We start from the raw sequence: 26,868 nt of genomic DNA on the forward strand, positions 1-26,868 counted from the left end.
TTAGAGAGGAAATTCATCTAATTTATTACCAAGCAAAACAGAGTAGAGGAATGAGAAATAGAATCAAATCCTAAAACACCTCCCCCCACCCCTCCCATCTTCCTGGGCTCAACTTCACTCCCAGCTTCAACCTCTGCCCCCCTCAGCGGCACAGGGGGACAGGGAATGGGGGTTGCGGTCAGTTCATCACATGTTTTCTCTGCCGCTTCTTCGTCCTCAGGGGGAGGACTCCTCTCATCGTTCCCCTGCTCCAGCATGGAGTCCCTCTCACGGGAGACAGTCCTTCATGAACTTCTCCAACGTGAGTCTCTCCCACAGGGTGCAGACCTTCAGGAGCAGACTGCTCCAGCGTGGGGTCCCCCACGGGGTCACAAGTCCTGCCAGCAAACCTGCTCTGGTGTGGGCTCCTCTCTCCACGGGGCCACAGGTCCTGCCAGGAGCTTGCTCCAGCATAGGCTTCCCACAGGGCCACAGCCTCCTTCAGGTGCCTCCACCTGCTCCAGCGTGGGGTCCTCCACGGGCTGCAGGTGGAATCGCTACACCCCCTCATCCTTCCTCCATGGGCTGCAGGGGGACAGCCTGCTTCACCATGGCCTTCACCATGGGCTGCAGGGGGATCTCTGCTCCAGTGCCTGGAGCACCTCCTGCCCCTCCTTCTGCACTGACCTTGGTGTCTGCAGAGTTTCTTACATCTTCTCACTCCTCTCTCCGGCTGCAAAAGCTCTCTCTAACTGTTTTTTTCCTTCTTAAATATGTTATCACAGAGGCGCTGATTGGCTTGGCCTTGGCCAGCGGCAGGCCCGTCTTAGAGCCGGCTGGCATTGGCTCTATCAGACACAGGGGAAGCTTCTAGCAGCTTCTCACAGAAGCCACCCCTGTAGCACCCCCGCTACCAAAACCTTGCCACGCAAACCCAACACAGTATGTGAATCTGCAACTACTTTACAAAACAGGTCAGAAAACCCAGGAAGGGGAAGAGGTTAATAGGACTGAATTCAAAGACCTTTGGCAGCCACTTCTGTCTCTTTCTTGTATTTTTATACCAATCTCTTAACATTGTATAATGTTGTTTTCCTATGTGTTTTCCACATTTATTGCTTGAGATTATTTATATGTATTGAGCTGTTTATGTGTCCATGGCTGCTCTTCTCATGATTCTTCTCAGTTTTAAAATGTTCATTAATGCCTTTGTTCGAGAAAAAAAGAAGTGTGCTCAATAATTCACAGACATAACAAACTTCAAAAAAGCTGCTCAGTTTTCTGAGCTCTCCGTTTTAATTCTGTCCCTTTAATGTTAGCCGAACACTTAATACTGATGAGAAGACAGCTGGTTGCTCAGACATGGACGTACAACATCTGCTGGCTGCTGTATAAGCATGAGACTTGGAACAGCTTCCACTCACTGTGCACCTGACTTTTTTGAAAATGGTCCAGTTTTTGTGTTTGTGAACTGATTTGGTGTCTTTATTCATCATTGAGCATCTCCTCATTCCTTCTTTATCCATCCTTGAACGTGTGCCACGCCATCTGAAAATAAAAGATTGAACTGGAAGGATAGCACATGGGGTTTAGCTTTTACACAGTTCTTCCAATATTTCCTTCAGTTAAAACAAAAATAAATTATTTTTGGAGTGCCTGCAAGTCTGTGTGACTCTGTCTCCCTCGCCACAGGTGCCAGAAGCGAGAAAATGCTCACAAGCATGGAGTTACGGGCAAGGGGCTGCTAGGGAATCTGCCTCGGGGTGAACAGTCTCTGGTTCTGCAGCAGCTGAACTGTGAGGTCTCGTTCCTTTAAAGAGGAAACAGGTAAAGTTTGTTACTAGTCAGTGTGCCCGAGAGATGAACTAGAACAGCACCATTGGAATCCACTTGCAATAAAGGACTTTAAAGAGTTTCTGGGTCCCTGATTGTAGCTGGGTGAGCACCCGGTGAGGAGAAACCTTTCCAGGGCTATACCCCACACTCAGAATGCTTCCCACTGGGAATGCTTTGCTGCTGGGAGCGCTTTGCTGCTGGGAGCTTTCAGCAAAAATACCACAGGATAGTTTGCAAGTACAGAATATGCACATATACAGATGGTGGCTTTCTAATTCTGTAAAATGCTTTTCTTTCCAACACACATCACACACATGTCATTCTGTGCTGGTGGGAATGTGCTCATACAGTTTGCTAAAAACATCCTTTACATTAAAGGGACAAATGGGGAGATGGGAACTTTATTTACTGTCAACACAGAAGTAAAAAAGGATGCATTTTATTGCCTCTTCCCACTTCACCTTAGGCGCTTTCTCAGGGCAGGACCTGCACAGATATACACACCTGTATAACTTCAAGTGTGCAAACTCATTTCCAGGGTGGGGTAGGAAGGTGTTGATGTGCTCAAAGTTAAGCACAGGGCTAAGAATTTGCGGACCCAAAGTCAGGAACGTAAGTTCTCCAGGGACAGGAGCATGACTTCCTGGGCAGCTGGATATATACGTTGTCAACAGCATGCCCTCATCCAGCATTCCTGTAACTGTGTTTGTTGCACATCTCTTGAATCTCTCGGTCATGCCTACTAGCTACAGACAACGCTTCGTGAATGCATCCACACGTGTTCTGGACTGATGTCAGCTCCCTGGAGCGAGGGTGAGGGGAGCTTACTGGGACAGGTACTGGGTGCTATCCAGTGTCCAGCACAGCCACGGCTCTGGGTCTTGCCCAGAACCTGTGGGTACTATTGCTATAGTAATTATACTTTTTGGCAACTTTGTCAAGATATGAGCAGATTTACTGCTTTTTTAATAAAAAATGGAAATTATTACTTAGTATTTCAAAAATTTCTACAAGGTGTATTTTTGCTGCTCTTTGTTGGGATTCTGCATTCTTACCCATTCGAACTATGTTCATTGGATCACTTCTTACTCTCTTTTCAAGCAGAATTTGTGAATTGTGCCAAGAAGTGTTGGTCTTTTTAGGTCTCTGACTCACCTGCACTGGACCAAACAGCTGTGGTGATTTAGGCTATAAGCATTTCAACAGCTGCCTGCTCCTTCCCTTTGCCAGGGAGAACAGAATTTCTTCTTTTGTCTGGACTACGGTAGCCAATAGGTCAGGGTAGCAAACCCACTTTGTCCAGTTTTTAGCTACAATAAACTCTGAACTGGAACACTTAAAAGTATGTGCTTGATTATGCTGGTACTCTTCTGGGGGGGTGTGGATGGACTAGAAATTTCTTTGGTGACTGCAGTGCCTTTGTCAAGTCCCCTCTACACAAACACCCTGTGAGGAAATACGGACACACGTATCTCCACTTTGGATTGTAGACAGAATCCAAAGTCTAAGTAAGTGCAACGCTAGAGTGTATTTGCTTGTGTACATGTCCAAAACCTCTTGGCGAGTGCATTCCCTATGAAGGTTGAAAGGCAAGGGTAGGACTCATTTGCTTTAATTCAGGTAAAGGTGAAGGTAAAGTATTTAGCCTCAGATTGTCATTGTTGGCTCCTTTTATAATCAATGACCAGGGAAATGCGCCATCAAAGATGATATGTGTCATCTTAAAATGAAAGCTTGTGAGAAGTTAGGCAATTTAGAGAGACAACTCCTCTGTTTCCTTCCATTGTACTTAAAGAGAACATAGGGTACTAGCTCCGACTGCTGTGGGTGACTTTCAGGCTCCCACAGATTGGTGGCAATAATTCAGTGTTTACTGCACTTGGACATCCATTTTCACAGGTAATAAAAGTAGAACACAACTATGAAGACGTACGAATAAGCGACAGAAGGACTTGAGATGATAGACATTTACAGTGGCCATCAGAACCAGACAGGTCTTTTCCAGGAGTGATGAAGAATGGAACAGCTGACTTGTTAATAAATATCTACAGGTGAGCATCACACACTTATTATGCCACTCTGAGATGAAACTCTAACCCGGACTCTAACTCTAGCCCTAGGAATACCCGTTAAATTGCATATATTTTAGTTTTGCCTTATCCTGAAGAACAGAAATATTGCTAACACTGAACTCATGCTAAAGGAATTCCAAAGAAATACCAACCAGTGCTCTTAGTCTCATTACTAAGAATAGTAATCAGCAAACACACTGAGAATGACAAAATGCCAAGATGCTTACAATTTAAGAGCAAAATATTAGCTTGCATGAGGATAAATTCTGACTAATTTTGTGTCCTTTTTTTTTTGTAGCAAATTAATAAAGGAAGTGAGAAAGAAAACCAGGCAAATAATGTCCCGGTTGAACTTTCACACAACAGGCTGTAGAAGAAACTTGAAAACCTAGGTTTGTAGGAGCTGTTCTATCATTAATCAAAACCTGCAAGAGAAAGGAAGAAAAAGATAATAATATCAGCCTAAAATGAGGTTAAGTCTGAATTGTTTGAGTGACCAGGTCACGTAAAATTTTCTTGTGTACTATCATCAGCCAGAGTTAAAAAGACGATTAGCCAATTGTCATAGTGTGTATAATTAATTAGCAAAATGTTACAGATCTGAAAAATTATTTCAGGTTGGAAATTAGCACTTATTTTTTCTCTAACTTCATTTCACCCCTCTATGCTGCAAAACCTTCCTTCGGTATTATTTTATTCAAGCATCTCATACAGCAAAGAAGGATTCAGTTTCTTCATCCAAATCCCTGGAATACAGCCATTTGCTAAGTTTCAGGTTCTGCATTTTTTGGTGTCCATGGAGAAGGATGAGAGTGCAGCTGGTCGCAGTTGCTCATGCTTTATACCTCTTGACATATAAGAGCCTGGAAAGAAGCCGTGAGCATGCCTTCATGAGTATGTTTGCTCGAACATTTGGCGAGTTGCGTACAAAATAGAAACCCTAATGCCCGACCCCAGCATGCAAAACATAGGCTCAAAGTATGGCAACACTGCCAGAGAGGGAGAAGAAAGCAACCCATAAGGAAACACTGCATAAGAACATGGTAAAAATCTTGCTCCAGAATTAAAACTTTCTCTGGACTTTCGCATAGGTTTGCCACTCGGTTATTTTGTAGGGGCTGTGGTAACAGGAGCTCGGCAGAACCGCACAGGCGATCTTACTCGCTGAACAGTTGCACTGACCAGGTGGTCCTATGAGGTTGGCTGGGGACACAGACGCTTCTTTTTACACTTTCTAGGAAGCGTCCGGATGCAATTAAGTGAGCCAGGAAAAAAAAAAATCTGTTCTTCATTCCTTGGAAAGCTGAGGTAGTGCGGAATAAATGCTTGGGGTTTTCCAGAACACACTCCTAAAACAGTTTGGCAAAGAGGCGTGTTTGATCAGAGAAACACAGCCAACACAGTGTCACATTTTTGGAGGGGTGGGGCGAGGGGGGAGAACTCCTGGAGTGTGGAAACAACCCAGCGTGGTTTGTTGCTGCCTTTTACGCCTTGTGACACCGTGAAGGTGTCACACAACAGGAGCCACAGGGTTTGTCACCGGTAAATCTTTCCACACCCTGTGGAAGTTTTACTTACGGACCCTCGTCCTCCAAACTGGCTGCTAGTATTGAGTGGAGAGGGTCTTAGTGGGGGCCGGCTTGCGCTAGAAATACTTTCTTGCTACAAGGATGAGAGCAATGGGTCTAACTCAGTTCGACACTTTCTTAACCTCATTTGAGTCCTGTTAAAGACAGGGTCTTCAGCTTAACCGTTCTTTTTGCGCACTCCTGTTCTTCAGCCTTTGGAAACACAGCGGCTTTCTGGACAAGAGTTGTTTCTGTAGCTGAGGGAGAGGTGGCTCACCGAGTAATCTGCTCCAGAACCACATTCAGCATCACTAACGCATCCATTAAAGCCTATGAAGCGCATGCAAGTAAGATTTATGGAATATGATTGTCATTTGCCTGTTTCCAGTGCCTCTCAGATTGTCAAATAAATTGTTGAAGATTAGGGCTTCATTATCCTCTTTATTGCAGGCATGAACTGAGGGATGGAATAGTGAAGGAGTATGAATAATAACAAAGAAGAAAAGTCACTCCGAAGGTTTTGGCCAGGACGACATATTCCCAACAAGCTAATGAAGACTTTGCAACAACCTTTTTATTTTAATGCCTTCAGCTTCATATGCCAACCGAATGAATTAAAATTAGGAGTGTTCAGCAGAGCAGGAAAGGCTGCAGAAGACTGCTCCTGCGAAAATTAATAGAGACGTTCTGGAACCCCAGCTCAGACGGATGAACGAGTCCGTAACCTCAACTATCAAAAATTCGTTATATACATAGCTTTGGGGGATTTAACAAGCTGTTTGAAAGATCGGAGACTATAGGAGAAATGAAAAACAAATTAAATATGTTCGTTACAGTATCATTACTTCATTTTGCCTTCAGAAACTGGCACGTATGATTTGGCTGAACAGACATGGAACAGTTTCTTTTGATCAGTATGAATTACAATGCATTTTGTCCTGCTGCCGCTCTCTGTTACTCCTTCCATGGCTCAGATTGCACAGGGTTTGATTAATGTATATGCTTTACACGGGGTCATTTGTTCTTTTACAGCCCCACTCATACTTATATAAAATGACAGTATCTACCCTGGATCAGAACTCCCTTGTGAGAGAAAAAAAAACACACAAATGTTTTTTGTTTTTGGGGTTTTTTTCCTGAATTTTTCCTGTACAGTTTTAAAGGAAAATACCTTTGAAGCTCATAATTTCTGGTCTTTATTGGTCTAGGAAGAGTGCAAACCTAGAAATGAATAATCAGCCAGAGTCTCTTACTGACCTGACAGCTACAGGCTTGGCTTGATGAGATGCACTTTAGTATCTCAGCAACTAGTAACTGAAGGCACCAACAATCTCATTGGCCCTACCAAGACCATTTGATTTAGGGATCTAGTTTTACGTATCCAAGTAAAAACAGTTACTCCTAATGTTCTGTATTTTTGTGATTAGACTGTGTGCATTTAATTGGTAAACAAAATCTAAACCAATAAAGTATTATTGTGTTAATGAATATACCACTGCTAAAAGACTCAGCCTGCCTCCAGGCTGAAAAAGTTCAGTTATCCCTTTTCAATATGGATAAAAGTAGATTTGGGGTTTTTTTAATTTTTTTTTTTTTACTTTCCCAAAAGCTCATGCAAAATTTCACTTCACCCAGACCTCAGAGTTGGTTTTATTCTCATACGGATGTAACTCTACAGGCTTCAAAATGCTCCATATAAAAGTTATTTAGCTTTCAGAAGACTTGACTAATTATTTCCATTGGTGTACAAGACATTGTTGCATTGAAACTATTTGGGTTGCATTAACATTTACAATACTGCAAATGGTGTCAGACACTGGCAGCACTACTCCAGTGCCCAGGGCTGGCAGAAGCTGCTCCACAGAGCCCTGTAGCAGGTGTGGAGAGCTTTCTATTCACCATGAGCAACCACTGAAATACATTTGAGAATCCACATATTATAATTAAGCTTAATTAAAAATGGGGGAGAAACCAAAACCACCTAAAACTCTCAGCACCACAGTTTGCATCAAAGGAAATCTTCAGCTTTTTTCTGCTCCCCCAGTTGCTCTTTCTTTACTTTGACCTTTGCTATGCAAGGTGCGTACCCAGATTTGGGTTAAGATACTAGAGTATTTAGACCACAGCTAACTCAAGAGTTGTCCGTACACTTTCTTACCATACAGATAACTGTATTTTTCCATGCTGCCGGAGTATTCAGTCCAGTCAGAAAGTAATTTCTGAGGTAGGTGAGGAAACCTAATGTACAGACATTTTGTTACGATAGAGGTACTGACATCGTGTATGAATATAAATTGCAATTTGGGAAGCGGGGAACGTGGAGGTGAAAAATGCTGTTTGAGGGCTGGCAGAGCACTTGGAAGCTGACTGGATGACCTTCACTCCCAGCACCCTAATCCAGTACACTTGCTCGCTCCCACAGGCTGTGTACAGTAAGGAGGGGTGAATTCCTCCTCCCAAAGCCACAAAAACACCCTCAGGTGACTCCCGCAAGGTGAAGGCCCCTGTGATTCCTGCAGCGGAGGCAGTACCCGTCCACCAGGACACAGCTCTGCAGCCTTCAGGACACAGGCTGCTCTGACCGGATTTTCTCTTCTGCTCTGACCCCTTTGCACAGCTCAGGCACTAGCAGAGGGCTGCGGTGCATCTGGAGATGGCCAGCAGAGAATTTGCTCCACACAAAGGGGCTTTTCATTGGCGTTAAGCATGCAGAGCTAGCAGAGCTGTGCTCTGCACCAGCCGTGCTGCCCTTCGGTGATGTGCTGGTGCCAGGGGAAAAGGGCAAACTGGAGAAGAAGGACTGACAGAGGTCCGTGTCCATTTTCCAGACAGCCCTGGGGTGGGAGGTGCTGGCAGCCTGCGCGCAGAGCCCCTGCACCAAGACCATCACTTGCTGTTGGTGAGGAACAGTGGAGTTTTTCATATGTATTTAAACACAGGAGGAAAAAATATCTGCAGCAGCAGCCCCAGCACAGCCAGGTAGTAACATACAACCTGAAAATTATCCAGCAGGCAACAACGGGACACCTGGCACAGGTTTTGTTCAAAATAGGCTTCAGCATGGTACATGCCTGCACAGGAAGGAGCAGGGGGATATGGTATGCCGGCACATCTATGAGAGTAAAAGCAAGGAATATAAACCGCACTTTAAAGGAAGTTGTTTTTATGTCTTTAAGGGATGTTGTCAGTCCCTATGCTCATCAGAAACAAACAGCAAACAAGTTTTCCAGGAAAGTGAGCATGATCTTAACAGCATCTGACTGCACATGCGAACATATTCTGAAAACAATGACATTTCTATTGCTTTTTTTGTATATAGTATCCCTGGGAAGAGTACTCCATGATGAAGAATTTACTGTAAAAGCAGAGCAGAAAAAAAAGTGACTGAAGAAGGAAAACCTTCTCATTTCAATGCTGTAAACATGGAAGTGGGTGTTTGCATCTGACTTGAAACCCGAGAGATCTTGCACTGAGCACTCCATTTCCAACCAGCGTGAAGAGGGGTCTCTCGCTGGCCGGTGAATCCCCAGGCAGCCTCCGGGCTGTCATGGCAACCACAGGGCTATGGCCATGAGCTCTGGACGCCTGAACACACTGCATGGAGGTTGGGTTTGTGACTAATCCTTTGCCATCAGCTGACTGTTGCCCCCTGCCAATGCTTCTTCCAGTTCAGAGATCACAGGAAGTCATTTCCACTGGGCTGTTCATTTGTATTGCTGACTTAATAGTACTTTTCTGACTAATGGTACCAGATTATTCTGGGAAATAATGTATCACAGGACCTTTTTATCAATGGTCTAAAAAATAGTATACCCTTTTTTGCCTCTTTTAATTCAGCAGTGGCCCCTAAACCATTTCTTTCCTAGGTTCAGGGTTATTCTTGATAACTGCAGCGGTAGACTATGGCCTGTGACAGGGAACGTGAATAGCAATATCCCGAGCACGTCAGCATCTCAGCGCGGTGTGACTGCAATACAAATGATTTTTGGACTCATGCTGTGACTATTCAGGGGAAGAGACTCTCCATCTCCACCACGGCACCTTCACGGCTCTTATCAGCAGAGTTTTTCCGGAGGGTGAACAACATGGGTAATCTCTGCTGTTTGAATCATTACTCTTCGCCAAGTATTTCTTGCTGTGATAAGCTTTCAGTTTAATTTGTGGATAGGATCATTCATATTCAGAGCGGTGGTAGCAGAGCTGTATCCAAACAGGATAAATACTGGTCCGTACTTGCCACGGCATTACTGTGATTTCACGATTCTGTTGTTCCCTGAATTAGAGGGAGGGGAGCTGAAGAGCGCCGTAGTCCTCCACTGGCTCAGCGGGGATGTATTCAAGGAAAGACACGCAGCCCCTGCTCCGTCTGCATCTCAGCCTCTCCCAAACCAGCACGGAACCGCAGGAGGGCCGCTGCCAGCCGTGCCCACCGCTCCTGCCCTGTGGGACCCGCCGAGCAGCCCCGCACACAGGCTCTCAGGGCAGCTCTAGGTCTCCCTCTCCAGGAGCAAAGCTGTTCGAAAGGCAACTGCTGAGGCTGATCATCAGTTCCTTCACTCGCCAGCTTCTTCACAACGTAAAATTGTTAACCCGTCACTGAAGAAAAGCTTTCTTATTGCAGCCACATGAATGTGAGGTGCCAGAATTGCCCAGAAGCCGGTGTATATTTGGGACGTGGTATCGTGCCGAAAAATGATTCTGTGAGGAGGAGCATCAGAGAAGAGCAGGCAGCCTGACCGTCTCCCGTCGTACCGCTGCGAATTCTTGGGATTCAGAAGGCTGGAAAGAGCAGAACCCCAAAATATCTAACGGCCCACCACAGCTGAGACCCCGGCGCTGAGACCCCGGCGAGCCCGGCGGAGGAGGGAGCGCTGGGTGCTCACTAACAACCCCCGGTCCGACACCCCCGGTGCCGGTCCCGGCCGAGCCCTTCGGCGGGGCGGGGGGCCCGTGCTGCCACCTGCCGGCGCCGGTGCCCTGCAAAGCCCCGGAGTGAAACCCCGGCACCCCCCAGGACCTTCCTTCTCTCCACCCCCCCACCCCCACCCCCGCTTTGTGTACTACACAAAATATCCTTTCTCTTCTGTTTTTCAAGCTTGTCTGGGACCCCGCATATCCCAAGCATTCTCATGACATCCAGAATGTTTTCTCCTACTTTGTAAGGTAAATATTAGTAACACATACTGCACATTTAACAGAGGAGATTTTAAAAAAAATACATCTGGGAGAAATGGTAATAGTTTTTTTTCTTTGCAAGAGCTTGTTTCAGAAGTAAATACTCCAGTTTTTGGCTGTGCCAATACTGTTGGGGCACGTATAGTGTATATATGTCTGCAGTCTTGATTTTCTTATTTGTCCAGATAAAGGCACCTGCCCAAGATTGCACCTGCTCCTTCCTGCCCGAACATCAAGTTTTCTTTTAAATAGAAAAAAAAAAAAGGTCAGCAAAAGGACAGGTATGGTGCTTCAAGCACGAAATCAGGACATGAGTTTTTAAGCATCCAAACTTGGCAACAGAGAGATGCCCTCATGCCCCATAATACAGTCATATCCTGAACGTTCTATTGTGATTGGAGTAGTTCGTGTATCAAGACATGACAACACAAATCCACAAAACTCCCATGTACTGTAGTATGGGACTAGGTACCAACGTATGTTGTAGATTCCTCCAGGATGTCTTCCAAAAGGATATCTATCTTCCAAAGGTTTTCTTCTCGGGATAATCACTACAAGTCCCATAGAACTGCAGAAACTGAAATTTCTTCAACCAACCGTTTCATGGTTGGGATGATGTAATTTCACATTGTCACAGAGGAAGCGAGGATCACAATCACCAAACTCCCATGATTTTGGACAAAATCCTGTGAATTGTAAAGCAGCTAGGAGGGATGGCACATGTGAGCAGAGAGCTCCTGCTTTCTTCTTCTGATGGAAAATGTTCTTAGTCAGAAAGAGGAATTTGATGCAACACATTAAAATCCTCATTTTCTTAGCCAAAATAGCAGCTCCTCTATGGGTATGCCCACACTGCAGCCAAATTCACAACTCCAGCTCCAAGTAGTTCACACTATCATAATTCCCACCCACAGGCTTCTGCTGTGTTAGCAATAGTAAGGGGTAAAGATACATTGACTCAGCTCTCCTCTCTCTGACATAATCGAGGTCAAATGGAAAGGATTTTTTCCTTCATCTTACTTTCTGCAAAAGGTGTCAAGGAGATGACCTTGAGCATTCAGCCATGAAACTATGGTAACATGTGCAAATTTTTAATTCATTTGGAATTAATCTCTTTATCTTATTGTGCAAGGAAACATGGAGTCTCAAAGGAAAAAATGCACACCAGATATTAACAAAACCCCTACTATGTTCACTGGACTTGGCCCACAACTATTCAGTATTTTTTGATAACCTCATATAGCCAGTCTTGTAAAAGCCTTTTGAAAGTCTGGGTAAATCATGCTAACTCTTTTCCCTGCTTAGGAACACATTTAAAGAACTGTAATCAAAGAGAGAGATTTTCCAAGATAAGACTGCTTGATTAGGCATCAGACTGTGACAGCCAAAGCATTTTTATGGATCAAAAATATAGCTAATGAGTGGAAAACATGCTAGCAACAAATACTACATTTCTTCATGACAAAAAGCTAATAGAGGGTTGTCTCAAGTTTCTGTATTAGCTATGACATGGTCTGATATGTAAAATAAAAGAAGAAAGACAAAAGGTCAGTTAAAGAAGAGAGGTGAATGAGGGAACTCTCACAAATGGTACAATGTGTAGGATTCACTTCTCTAACACTGGATGTCTTACCGTGCCTTGTCTAGGCAGGTCGCTTCACCCCACTCCGTTTGCGAGGTGGAGCCAATTGCTGTGGTGAGGTTCCCATTTCTCTCCACTGACCACAGAGGGAACCCAGACATCCACCCGCTCTGCTTGCTCATCTTTTCTTCTGGCAAGTTATCCCTCCCACTTCAAGTTCTTTTGTTTACCCATGTCTGGAAAAGACAAAGCAGAAGTTCAGGGAATCTTAATTGGATTTAAATGAAGAGGTAACACAATAGTAGATGAACCTCACTGTTACTAAATGAGAAATAATTCACCCCGGGGGCACCTACATCGGCCAACAGGGTCTCCTACACCCCTCTTCATTGACTGTATAGCTTATGCCTAAACCATTCACTCTGGGAACCATGAAAAACATGGCTCATGTTGAAAGAAAGCAACAGGCTGCTTTCAGGACAAAGTACACCGTGCATCCACAGCTCGGTTCAGATGCAGTCATAGAGAACGGAGGTGATGAGTTTAGGCAGACCGATTCATGAAGCTACTGGCAGGGTACCTACTTTGCACCTGTGGTATGGGTAGGTCATATCCTTTGTGCTGTAGAAACAACAGTTTCCACTCCCACCAGTTTCATGATGAGTTGCTTCCCACAGGGTGCTTCCCACGGTGGGCTGAGGTCCTAAGAGCCCACCCACGGGACAGTTTTTTTAGTTGTGTTTTCTGCAAAAAACTGGACTCTAAAGAAGGCTAGAATACAATTCTGCTAATTCAGATAAACGATGTCAAAACTGGAGCCTGGACTGTTAGCCCTTGAGTACACCCTGGTGAAGAGTTACTTTTACTGCTACATTTGTTACCATATTATATTAACATAATTAATATGCACAAGCAGTAGATGCTAATCTCCTCTCTTGGCAGAGGCTAATTTTTTTTTTGCTGCAATCAGAAACCTAGTTTGTCAAGGTCATGAATCATCTCATTCCTTAGCAATGGCTGATGTCAGAATGTGACCAAACCAGCCTCCATTTACTGGTTAATAGTTAACAGTTTATTTCAAATGCCTGATAAATTCTGGGTCAGATCTCCTGAAAACATTTCAGGGCTCAGAGTTAATGTTTATTTTAGCAGGGGGAAAATATGAACCACTTATTTCTGTAGCCTCTTGTGATTCAATTTTATTTCCAGCATGAAACAAATGGGGCACAAGCAGCCACTTGCCTTGCCAGGGAGACCTAATAAAAGAGCTGAACAGAAAAATCTCCCAGAAATAGAAGACTAGAGGGGAGGAAGCTACAAAGACCAGAATAGTAAGTTACCACTGCTATCAGATAGTTCAAGATAGTTTAAGGCCAAACATCTCCCCTCATCTAAGTTTTGATCAAGTTATGCAGTTTTTGCAAAACCTTTTCAATTCTAGAATCTCTAACTACTATCTCTACATTTCTTTGCTTAAATCCAGTATAGATTATGCTAATTCCTAAAATCCACACTACTTAATTTCTTCTTTTCTTTCAACTAGCTAGATCATGTCGATGTAAGTTTTATGATCCTTCCAGCTGATAATCGAGAAGCAAGAGAGTACTTATGGCTTATTATTCAAAAACTTGAAAAATAAAGCCTTGGACAGTTGTTAGCCTTCATGTGGGTCTAATTTATATTAGATGAGTTAGTCCAGAATCTGGGAGACCTTTGCAGCCCCTTTCTACAGTCACCTCCTACCCTGACCGCACCTCAAAATCTCAGTGTCCCACGGAAGAGTCCTTTTCATCTCCCGAAATGCCACAGCTTTGACATTAATGCTGTAAGACAAACTGACTCAAATTTCAGTTTATGTTTATACGTAACTGTAGTAGTTCAGGGGCTGCTTCATAAAACCATTCCTTTCACAGAGGTGAGGAGGATTCAGAGCAAGCGTACAGGACCTCTTTCCTGGTAAATGCTGGAAGTGTCTGAGAATTAGCAGCTGATTTCTGATTTTTTTCTGATTTCCATTAGACTAGCCATGTTTAACTTTTGGCCTCTACAATGTTCTGCAATGTAAGCATGCACTGAGGAAAAAAAAAAATTACTTCCTTTGGTTTTAAACCTTCTACCACAAGATTGCAATGGCTACCTTCGCTATTGCTAGGTTCCCACCAGTTTTTCATCCTTTGTATTGGCAATTTGAGGACAGAGACAATGAGGTAACTGTTTTATCTGGAGAACGAACTCTACTTCCATTCCCTGGATTACCTAAATTCTTCCATTTTAAAAAGGCCTTGAGTTTCAAGTCATTACAGTTGTTGTGCCTTCATACAAAGGTTTGTTACAAATCTTTTCTCTTTTGTGATCACAAAATGTACTTATAATGAACATAAGTACATTGTAAACTTGTGTGCCTTATCCATCAAAACACAGGCTTTGACCTGAGGCTCACTGAAATGGATGGATTTTTTCCTACTCGCTCTGAAGAACGCAGCTAACAAGGGTTTGCTCTCATTTCTCCATTTGTACTCTACCGTTTCTCATTTCCTTTTGTTACTATCCATTTTCTGTATGTCCAGAAGTTAGTTAATTTATAACCCTAATAAAAAACTCATAAAAGTATTTAAATTCAAGTCCGTCCTTCTTCACTGAAGAATTTTAGCATAGGCTTCATTGAGGTATGCTTTTAACTGTTAATAGTATTCCTAAGAGCTAAGAAAATACTTCAGCACTCAGCTGACCAGCAACAGGCTATGCGATCAGGTCCCTACTTGCCATCTCACTGAGAACTGAAATATTTTTCTACAGTCACTGATGTCTTCCAGCCACAGAGGATATTCCTATTTATTTCTCTTTCACCCTCTTCCATTGTCATTTTCCATGTACGTATTCTATAATGGAGCTTTTGTTTTACACTTTGTATCCTCTCTCTTCTCTTTTGGACAAACATCCTTTTGGTTCACCTTTTAATTTCAATTACTTCTTCCTTTCAGTTTCATGTGCCTATAGTAAACTAATTTTCTTCTTTCTCTTTTTTCTGATTTAAGAATAGCAATCTTGCTATGTTATTTTATTGTAATCTCCTCTGAGCTTTAGAAAATGACAAGCTTCTTTATTTGAATTAAATAGGAACAAGCTCACTCCAATAATAATATCTTACATTAACATCTCCAATGTGTTCTAAAAGTGCTCTTTACTCTGTTACTTTTACTCTTTAAACAGACCAGCTTTGACACAAGCAGGTGTTTGAAGTCAATTAGATTATATCATATTAAATCCGGAATGAGTTTCACCCAGCACTTCTGTTTAAATTAGGGATTTAGATTAAATACCAACAAGCATTAATAATTTCTGCAACTTCCTCTGTCTCACAGAAGCTGTTTTCTCGGTGTGTTAAAAGGACACGTGTAATTCACATTCTATGAAAACCAAAAATCTCATAACAGAGCGTAACTTCTTCCTTGAGCATTTTCTTTCTGTCCTTTATGGTTCTAAGTTTTCTCTCTGATTTAGGAGTTTCTCACCTCAGGTGTGAAGGAAGGTTGGGATACATGATGCTCAAAGTTGCTGGAACCGATCAGTGATGTGTCAGGCCAAATACAGAACTGATTTGCTGCCATAAGCAATTTAAGCGATGTTTCAGTGAAGCCAGCATAAGGATAAATCAGCACAGAACGTAGTGCTCCATTTCTGCAATATTCCAAAGGTGAAAACATCATGAAAATACTAATTATTACTGATAACTAAATAGCCAAAGAAAAGCAATCTGCAATTATGTTTACCTCCCACTTGGCATTTCAAAGGGAAAAAAGCAAGCAAGCAAATTTTCAAATAATATTTTCAGAGCTGAAGCCAGAACAGGAGGTACCAAAACAATTACTTTTGCAACTTGCTTTTACAAAGGGAATCGCCAGCAACAGGTTTCATTTCTAGGTAACTTCCCAGGCTCCCAAGAAACACAGCAGCATCGACAGTCTGGAAAGATGTCAAAACAGTAGCATGCAATTCATAGCAACTCAGAAACAGAGTGCCAAAAAATATACTGCTTTAGCAAACATCATTTGCATCAATTTTTCACATAACAGTACTACATAGAGGATAACTGTATTATAGCAGGAGACAAAATTTCCCATTTCAGCTGTGAACAGTAGACACTGTTTGTCAGAGGCAATTTTAAAGTATTTTTGCTCTTGAATTTAGAGCAGGATTATGTCTATCTAATTAGATGGGAGAATATTTTTTTTTGAGGTGGCTGAAGGTCAAATCCCATCACGCTTATTTATACCTTGCCTATGAATAGTTCCATTGATCTCAATACGACTTCTGGAGGAGTACCCAAGGTGAATAATGATGAAAAACTTGGTTACGAAAAAAGAAAGGACAAAAGCAAAACAGAACAGTTTCATAAGATTCAACAACAGCAAATTTCTAAATACTTAAATTGAAAATGTGCTCCAAAGAATGACAGAGAAATGAATTCCCGGAAACAGTGTGATATAAAGGGATGCACTGGGGAGTGCTGCACTTAATTTTAATCGTAAATATGTAGTTAAAGACACAGAAAGATAGGCAATTTGGAATGCAGTATCTTTGTGTAAACTCTCTACAGGATATTACAGTATGGCAATGCTTCAAATGTAATGATGTTACCCTAATGCTGTGTTTGAAACTATTTTAATAAACCTTAAGGTTGTTTTAGTAGACTTAGAGCATAGATATAATGTCTAATACAATGAAAGTCCAACTAACTAGCTATCAACTCAAATCTGAAATACGCTGTGGTTTTTTTGTCTCTATACAAGTTAGAAAGCAGCTAGGAAGTCCTCTTTCATATTCTGGGAGGGAAAGATTTTCTGTTACAGAAATAACTGTTACTAACAAAACATCATAGCATCCTTTCTTCTAGTTCTAAACTAGGACTAGTAGAGGACTTAAAAATTTTATACAGTAAGTTTCTAATTTGTAGACTACAAACAAGCAAAAATTTCCAGTGCTACTGTCCAAAAACATACTGATGTTACATTTGCATATTATAAATCCCACTTTGATCATCCTTTCTCCACCCCTAATCTCCAAGTCCCATCTTCACACATATAACTACATCATGACTGTCTTTACATTCCTCATCACATTAATATTTCCTTTCCAAAGAAGTTCTGTTCACCAATAGCTGGTGCATCCCTCGCCCAAGGGCCAGACCTAGGGAGGTGAAGCAGGAGCCCATGATGGGTTCCCATGCTTTTAGGAGAAATCATTGTGATAAACTGGTGATCGGTTTACACTTTGAAGGGCACAATGTTATCTTTCTGTAAGGGGATAAAAAAGAGGACAATTGTTCTTTACTGCCAAATTCGATCGAATTCTTTTGACCTTTAACAAGTGCCCAAGGAGAAGTCCCACTTCTCTCTGCATACTGCCAGTATGGGTAGGGAGGAGTTCAAGGAGGAAGGAAAAAAAGGATCACAATGGCTCATCCAGCCAAGAGGTGGAAAAAAAAGTGTAGTAACATGGCTGGAGGCAGGACAAAGCGTTAACTCCTGACTGGATGTGATTTTGCCCTGAGGCAAAATTGTCTGTGACACTCTCTTCAATGGCCTTTTCTTCCTGACCAGGAACAATACTGACAAGCTTGGCGCCAAGTGAATTTCTTCATAGGGAAGCATGGTGGCTATGGCTCAGCGCCTAGAGAAATGACTTAAAATTAGGGTATAAAATGCAGAAGATACTTGATATGTATGAGAGTCAATAATGACTAGGCAGGCTCGACTGAAAACACAGATCTTTTTCTTCTGTATATATCACTTTTTTAATGATTCTGATGCCAACAGTATTGAACTTGCAAATAAAAATAAAGTTTTTCCAACTGTCACAAACCTACGTCGTGAAAATAACTTCGCATTTAAAGGTCACAAGTTGCATTCACTTGGGCTTACGTGTCATTATCAGTCACTAAGTTCATGGCATCTGATTCTGGCAAACCTGCACTCAGCTTCCCATTCGTGGGCTACTGCAGTCCATAGGACTTCTCACAGATATATGGATCTGTTTATCATGAACAAGAATCTTGATAAGTTTATAAGAACGAAAGCAAAATCTGTTTTATGACCAGGTATCTTAGTCCATCTGGTTCACGATGCCATAAATTGTAAAAAAGTAATACATCTTTTTATAGGCCATAATTCTGTAAATTCTTGTAGGCACATAGACCTCTGTACAGATCCACTCACAGTGCCCTATTAAACTCTAGGAGCATGATAGAATAGTAAGATAGGCTTGGGTTGTCATGTGCTGATGGAGTCTCATTAGACCTTAAAATGCTGCAGTTGTTAGAAAAAAGAAATCTATACAAAACTCACGTTTTGTGCACTTACCAGAACTTCCTGCATTGTGATCACTTTGAATCACAGTTGCTTACTTTCTGATTGAGTCCCCAGTCCTATATTTCCATGTCATTTGGTGAGCATGTCCACACTAAGCCCCCTGATATTCAGGAAAAAATTTTTTTTCTTTCACATAGCAGAAAGTCTAGAAAAACTAGAGCACTGATTCCTTAATATGGTAAAACATATCAATCTATCTAGATAGGTACAAAATACTGGAGGATTCAGATGATTTTGGTGAATGAAAAGTACCAGTAAGGAGTCGAGCTGGCTGGTGGCGTGGACATGGCAGGGCTGCTCCCTCCACAAGGTCCCAGCTGTCCACAAACTCAGATTCCTCGCTGAAGAAAGCTGATTTGAGACCTGGACTCATAGTTGAGCAACTGAGGCTAAAATAACTTCTCAGAAGACCTGGGTGTGGAGTTCCTCCTGAGCCCCTATTTTCATCTGCATCTGTAGCATCTGTGCACCAGGGAAGAGTTTACTACGTCTTGGCGGCTGTATCTACAGCTCAGGTTGCCTCATGGTTTCCATCTAAGAATTTCTTTCCAGTTTCTGTAAGAAAGGCAAATTCTAATAATCCAGGCCAGGCTTTTCTGTGATAAGGATGTGTCAAGCTGGTTGATTTGCCCCTCTCATTTTCAGTGTGCTGTGATTCAGACACCCACCAGGCAGAAGTAATACTGCGGTCTGTTTGTTCAATGGCAGTGAAAGAAAACAGCTCTACAATTGAGGTGCTCCAAGAGCTGTGAGGTTTGGAGAGGGGGCAGAGCAGGGACACCTGCTGAGGGGAAGCAAAGTCCTGTGCACCTCGTTGGTGCTAGCAGCCAGCACTGCTGGGCTGAAACCCCAGGGGAATGAAGCTCAGTGGCTCCAACTGTGGGCTGCCTCATCAGCCTCCTTTGCGCTGCCTCTGTGCTGATCACGAAACCAGCAGAAAACAACTCGCTGTCACTGCTCACTGTTTTTCATCAGCTCATCAAGTTCAATTGGCTTGAGGAAGGGTCAAACAGAAGCCAGTGCCAGCACAAGGAAAGGGGTGGGGAAAGGAGAGGGAGAAAGGAGTGGAACCGCAATCCTAGAGAAAGCAGACTAACTCTTGATTTGAAATGCAGGGCAATTTCCCTTGATTAGGGCATCTAGGTTGTGGACTAATCTGTGTAAGGGTAAATATGTAGACAGAGCAGTGGCAACGTGATGAATAGCTCTTTCAGGCCCCCGTTTTCACAGAGGTGGAAACACAGCCCCACCATTTGCCAGGGACTGATCCAGACTGCACTGGAACAGTGTGAAGCTCTGGAGCACCTGCAGTACATTGATGACATCATTGTATGGGGCAACACAGCAGAAGTAGTCTCTGATGAAGGGAAGAAAATAGTCCAAATCCTTCTGAAAGCCAGTTTTGCCGTAAAACAAAGTAAGGTCAAGGGACCTGCACAGGAGATCCACTTTTTAGGAATAAAATGGCAAGACGGGTGTCATCAGATACCAATGGATGTGATCAACAAAATAGCAGCTATGCCTCCACCAACTAGCAAAAAGGAAACACAAGCTTTCTTAGGTGCTGTGGGTTTCTGGAGAATGCATCTTCCAAATTGCAGTCTGATCATAAGCCCTCTCTATCAGGTGACCTGGAAGACGAACAATTTCAAATTGGGCCCTGAGCAACAGCAAGCCTTTGAACAAATTAAATGGGAGACCCTTCACACAGTAGCCTTTGGACCAGTCTGGGTATGACAAGGTGTAAAAAATGTGCTCTACACCACAGCCGGGAAGAACGGCCCAACCTGGAATCTGGCAGAAAGCACCAGGGGAGACTCGAGGTTGACCCCTGGGGTTTTGGAGTTGGGGATACAGAGGATCCGAGGCCTGCTACACTCCAACTGAAAAAGAGATATTGGCAGGATAGGGAGGGGTTTGAGCTGCTTTGGAGAAGGTTGGTACCAAAGCACAGCTTCTTCTGGCACCCTGACTGCTGGTGCTGGGCTGGGTGTTCAAGGGGAGGGTGTCCTCCACACATCATGCAACCAATGCTGCATGGAGTAAGTTGGTCGCACTGGTCACACAGTGGGCTCAAACAGGAAACCTCAATCACCTAGGAATTCTGGAAGTGATCATGGACTGGCGAGAAGGCAAAGATTTCGGAATGTCGCCAGAGGAGGAGGTGACACATGCTGAGGAGGTCCCGCCGTATAATAAACTACCAGAAAATGAGAAGCCATATGCCCTGTTCATTGATGAGCATTGTGGGAAAGCATCGGAGGTGGAAGGCTGCTGTACGGAGTCCTACAAGAGGAGCTGCAGAAGCTGCTGAAGGAGAAGGTGAGTTGAGTCAGTTTGCAGAGGTGAAAGCCAACCAGCTGGCTTTAGACATTGCTGAAAAAGTGGCCAGTGCTCTACCTCTGTACTGACTCATGAGTGGTGGCCAATGCCCTGGGGGTGGTTACAGAGGTGGAAGCAGAGCAACTGGCAGTGCAGAGGCAAACCCATTTGGGCTGCTGAATTATGGCAAGATATTGCTGCCCGGCTAGAGAAGCTGGTTGTGAAAGCAGGTCATGTAGATGCCCACGTACTCAAGAGTCGGGCCACTGAGGAACATGAAAACAACCAGGAGGTGGGTCGGGCTGCTCAGATTGAAGTGGTTCAGGTGGACTTGGACTGACAACATAAGGGTGAATTATTTATAGCTCGGTGGGCCCATGACACCTCAGGCCATCAAGGAAGAGATGGAACATATAGTTGGGCTCGTGATTGAGGGGTGGACTTGACCATGGATGCTATCTCACAGGTTATCCATGAATGTGAAACGTGCTGCAATCAAGCAAGCCAAGCGGTTAAAGCCTCTCTGATATGGAGGACAATGGCTGAAATATAAATATGGGGAGGCCTGGCAGATTGACTACATCACACTCTCATCAACCCACCAAGGCAAGCACTGTGTACTTAGAATGGTGGAAGCAACCACTGGATGGCCGGAAACACGTCCCGTGCCCCATGCCACTGCCTGGAACACTATCCTGGGTCTTGAAAAGCAAGTCCTGTGGTGACATGGCACCCCAGAAAGAATTGAGTCAGACAACAGGACTCATTTTCGGAACAACCTCATAGACACCTGGGCCAAAGAGCATGGCATTGAGTGGGTGTATCACATCCCCTATCATGCACCAGCCTCTGGGAAAATTGAACAAATGGACTGCTAAAGACTACACTGAGAGCAATGGGTGGTGGGATCCTCAAACATTGGGATGCACATTTAGCAAAGACCACTTTGTTAGTCAATTGAGCTGGCCCTGCCCAATCACAACTTTTACATACTGTAGAAGGGGATAAAGTCCCCGTAGTGCATATAAAGAATATGCTGGGGAAGACAGTCTGGATTACTCCTGCGTCAGGCAAAGGCAAACCCATCTGTGGGATTGCTTTTGCTCAAGGGCCTGGGTGCACTCGGTGGGTGATGTGGGAGGATGGAGAAGTCTGATGTGTACCTCAAGGGGATTTGATTTTGGGTGAGAATAGCCAATGATTTGAATTGTATGATGTTAATTGCTATGTAATACTGTGTATTACATATATAATCGTGTATGTCAACACTACTATGGTTGCTATATGCTGCATCAATAGTATTACAGTAAAAAATCACCCAGATTAATAAAGAATGAATTTTGATGAAACAGGGCAAAGTGCAGCGATGATAGAACCAGACAAGTGCAGTGGTGATGCAACCAGAACTGGCTTCAGCATGCAACAATCTCTCCTGCCCTGAAGGACTACTGTGATGGAGCCCAAAGTCATGGACTGAAAGAACTCAGTGGACATTTTTTGGACATCTATGAACATTTTACAGACATTTCACAGGGGTGGTCTGCTGACTAAGAGAATGATAGCTGTGTGTTTAGCTCAAAAGACAGGAAAAGTGGTGGTGATTAATTACAATGTATTGGAAAGCGTGGGACCTGGGCATGATGTAGATGATACAGAAAAAGGGGTGGATACTGTTGTGATTTTGGCAGGGATAATTTTCTTCCTAGCAGTGCGTTTGGATTTAGGATGAGAATAATGTTGATAACACACTGATGTTTTTAGTTGTTGCCAAGCAGTCAAGGACTTTTCAGCTTCTCATACTGCCCTGCCAACGAGAAGGGGGGGGGGCAGAGGGGGGGCAAGAAGCTGGGAGGGGACACAGCCAGGACAGCTGACCTGTCATGTTCAGTATATAACTGCGGGAGCTGGCCAGGAGGTGGTGTAGCTCAGGAACTAGCTGAGCATTGGTTCTGGGTGGTGTGCAATTGTGCTGGGTATCACTTGTTTTCTGTATTATTATTAGTATTATTATTATTACCCTCTTACTTTTCTGTCTTATTAAACTGTCTTTGTCTCCACCCACGAGTACTACCTTTTTCTTTTCGATTCTTTCCCCCATCCCACTGGGCGGGGGAAACGAGCAAATGGCTGTGTGGTTGGTTTAGCTGCCTGCCGGGTTAAACCACGACAGCAGCCTAAAAGAGAGCGCCTTGACAGAGAGCTGTAGTTAGGGCTGTCTGGAAGATGATGAGCGCAAATGCTTGTGTTTAATGAGCATGCATGCTCATTTGCTCATTTAGAAGAAAGAAGTCATAAAGGAAGGCAATAAGCAGAAACAAACCCAGAAATTGCCATGCTTCACAAACAGCGTTCGCAGCTTTTGCAGTGACCTCATGCCTTGAGAAGAGGTACAACAAATAAACCACTGGAGTGCCAGCATGTTTTGAAGGACAAGGAATAAGCCTCCTTTATTGCCCTTCCCTTTCATTCGTAAGGCCCCGTCTAGGATTCACTAGATAACTGAGGTACACGCCTCTGCTTTACAGATTCATTTGTGTTTAAAAAGCAGCAGGTTTCTTTCAGCAGCTTGTACCTCCTTTATCATTATCAACGGTCCCATTCAGTCCCTGTGGTACCTCCAGAAAGCACTCATCTGGTCACAGAGGTTCGACGTCCCAGAAGACACAGACGCTGCCAGAGGAGGAAAAAGAGGGACAGCTTGAGCGGCTGAACACCAAGGCCACAGCAAACCTGTGACACGTGGGGGGCAGCAGTTAGCAGCTGGCATGACATAAGCCCTCAACCACTTGCTCAATTTGTCTCCAAAAGAAGATCAGCTCAGCAAAAATCAACCCTGTTCTGTGACAAATGTTTCACCCCATGTGAACTTACAAAATACTGTTAGCCTGGAGACCAAATGGGGCCCATAGGCAGGACAACGTATATAAATACCTAGGAAAGGCTGGCAAGGAAGCAAATAAACAGACTCTAATTTTCTCCTACAAAATTAGGCAGCTTTCATACTGTGGGAGACTAGAAAGGTTGAGTTACCCTGACGCCAGTACAGTCATTATTGGCTCAGGTTTTTGGCTGGCATACAAGGCTGACATTCCTGTTCTTGAAGGGGTTTTACTCGAGCACAGAAATTGGTAGGAAACTTTAATGCGTTGTCCGTCTCTGTAAGCTAGCCCAAGTGTCTGAATTCCAGAACATCTGAAGACCAACCATGGTGACCATGTCGCCACACTGTCAGGAAGGTTAATGAACAGCCTTGCTGTAATTAAATGGTGTCCTCAGATGCTCTAAAATGAAAAACAAATGAACCTCAGAAAATGTGTGCAGCCTGCATACATGCACTATCCAGACAGTAAAGTATTCCGTATTTATTCCTATCGAGCAACTTTCGACATCCTTCATGCCCATACTTACTGCGGTGGAGACGTCCCGATACAGATGACTTTGTGATTTTTGGGAAATTATCTTGCAACAGGCCTATGCATCTGAGGGCTAGAGAACAAATTACAGGCTCTTAATGTTTTCCCAAATATTTTCACATACACTCTGTTATTATCTATATTGCATTACAGACTATCATGAGCCATTTGACTTTAACAACAGGCGACTTAAATTGTACGCTGTAGATTGGAGCGCATTCATACAAAGAGACGTGGGCAGTAATAACCAGACACGCTGCGCTGTGCCTAGCGAACATGCTCTCCTGAGGTCAGGGGAAGGCTCAGACTGCTGAGGGCTCCACAGCCTTGAGTATCTAAAGGCTTACTTCTGGAGCCCTTCTACATACCTGGAATTTGTCCACTATGTTCCTACATTCTCCCAAGGATCTGAAACCACATGCAGTACTCTTCCATCTTACTGCATCCGATTCTTACTGGTAGGTTACTATGAAACAGAGATGATCCTTTAAGTGGTGAACGGGAGGTGCATAGTAGTGGGACAATGTACATCCCTGGCTGAATCAGAGTCGTTAGCTTTGGTGTCAGGTCCAAATGAGTATTGGGCCTGATGGATTTGTCATCTCATTTAGCTAGGCTATAGTTAATATACAAAAGTAACACATTGCCATCAGTGAAAGTTGGCTGGTGACACTTTCAGGACAGTCCCCCGTCTGGCTGACCGCTGCTAGCTGGAAATACACACACTCAACAATGTGGGGATGCGGGGATCTGTTTCAAGCAACTGCAGAAAACATCTGTGAAGGGAGCCGTGTTCTCTTTTTATAGTGCATGTTATTTATTAACAAAACCTAAAATCCCAGTTGCATTTTCACCGTATTGTTGAAACTGTTTTCTATCCTAACTTCTCCGCGTCAGTGTTAAGAAACTATTGACACCTGTTTTGAACACCAGGAAGAGCTACCTTTCAGTAGTACATGAAAATAACTCAAGTACAGCAGAATCTTGGTCAAATACAGAAATAATTGTTTTAAGTCCTATGATTTGGTAGCAGAAGCACTGCTGTAAATCAATAATCATAGTTAAGCCTTTAGGTATTTCTTTATTATGTTGACAGTAAATCAATGCATAAGGTAAGAGTACACACGCTCAGGATCCCTTTACTGATTCAGATCTTCATGGTCTAAACTCTTTGAAACAAGATTCTTCTTTTCTTTTTCTGAAATGGTGCCTGCCACTTCAAAAGGGCATAACTAGATTGCACATGGGAATTTGGAAATAGTATCCATGCAAAGAGAACTTCTGTTCTTTTTATGCTTGCATACAAGGCACCCAGAAGAAACCTACTTGCTTTGCGCTCAGAGAAGCACTTTGATTGAATGAGTTTCTTTTTCCCAACTCTGGGACTGAGATGGGAATCCAGGCAGGAAATGGGAATCCGAGGCTGTGCACACCACAGCAAACAACTGCCATACAATAATGAAAGTGAAACAACCCCCCTTCACGTAGTATTCCACACAGCCCTGAATCACATCCCATGTTATTATTTTGGAGTCTCTTGTAAGATTTTTTTTTCTCAAATAATTTGACATCCTCTCTCTTTGGGTATCTCTAGTACTTTAATATCTGGTGGGTATCTGATTCTGAACTGAAATTATGTATCACCAGGTACAGCTGCAATATCACAAATCTAGGCAGTAAAAGCAGAATAAACAAAATTAGCTGGGCATGGCTTAATACTGCTACAGACCTATTCCTTCTTAGCAGGTAAGCAAAAATCAAAGCATCTCATAAAAGCAAAACCTAGACTGGCTAAAGAAATTCTAAGCTTCAACACGAGACATGCAAGTGTGAGGATGCGTGGTCATTTATTTTGAAAAGTGCTGCTATCCGAACACTTTTGTGTGAGGAGGGAGACATTAATTAATAACCGGTAACTTCTCTTAAAAATACTCTAACAATTGTTTCCCCTCTGGTTGGTCTACACATTATCCCTTTCCTTGCCCAAAATTTGCAACATGCTTACATCCTATTAAAATATTTTTCTGGATTTGTTTGGCACGAAGAGGATTGATGCAAAAATGATAGGTGAGATGTCTGGGTAATTTAAATGATTGCAATTCTGTCACCTGAACTGGAATTAAGCTGAATTACAGCAGCTGGGCAACCGACTGTGAAAGCCGGCAGACCTGCCACTTGGAAAATAATCTCCGATTCCTACAGAAAACCTACCTCTAACGTGTTTGGCAGGCAACTGGCATAGCTCCGCGGGAGATCCTTATTTCGGAGCAACTTTCTGCCTCTCCATTTACACCCCGGGAGGGCAGCGGGAGAGGCGGATTTTGCGCTTGGGCTCCGGGATTGGTGCGGGGCTGGTTACTTTGGTATCTCCGGCCGGAAAGGCTTTGGCGGCCGGGGGCGGCTCAGCGTCCCCCGAAGGCTCAGCGCGGCCGAGCTCCGGCCCGACGCCCCCGCGAGAGGCGGCTCCTCGGCAGCCCGCCAGCAGCCACCCTGCCGCGGGGAGGTACCGGGGCGGCCGGGCCACATCACCCAGCTCCTCCGGGGCACGGCTGG

At 43.7% G+C, this 26,868-nt stretch overlaps 1 long non-coding RNA gene across 7 annotated transcripts; it reads right to left on the reverse strand.

The window, feature by feature from the left end:
* Positions 1-26,830, reverse strand: LOC129202450 (uncharacterized). Of its 7 annotated transcripts, none has more exons than XR_008575704.1 (7): positions 26,527-26,830; positions 24,311-24,388; positions 23,475-23,572; positions 16,081-16,175; positions 15,725-15,890; positions 12,264-12,448; positions 1-1,527 (listed from the first exon to the last, which is right to left on the reverse strand). It is a non-coding gene; the product is annotated as an uncharacterized LOC129202450 (long non-coding RNA). The 7 variants fall into 7 exon arrangements; XR_008575706.1 differs by lacking the exon at positions 16,081-16,175 and adding an exon at positions 18,572-18,680; XR_008575701.1 differs by lacking the exon at positions 16,081-16,175.
* Between the last annotated feature and the right edge of the window lie 38 nt (positions 26,831-26,868).

Source organism: Grus americana, chromosome 1 (genome assembly GCF_028858705.1).
Source record: "Grus americana isolate bGruAme1 chromosome 1, bGruAme1.mat, whole genome shotgun sequence".
NCBI lineage: Eukaryota > Metazoa > Chordata > Aves > Gruiformes > Gruidae > Grus > Grus americana.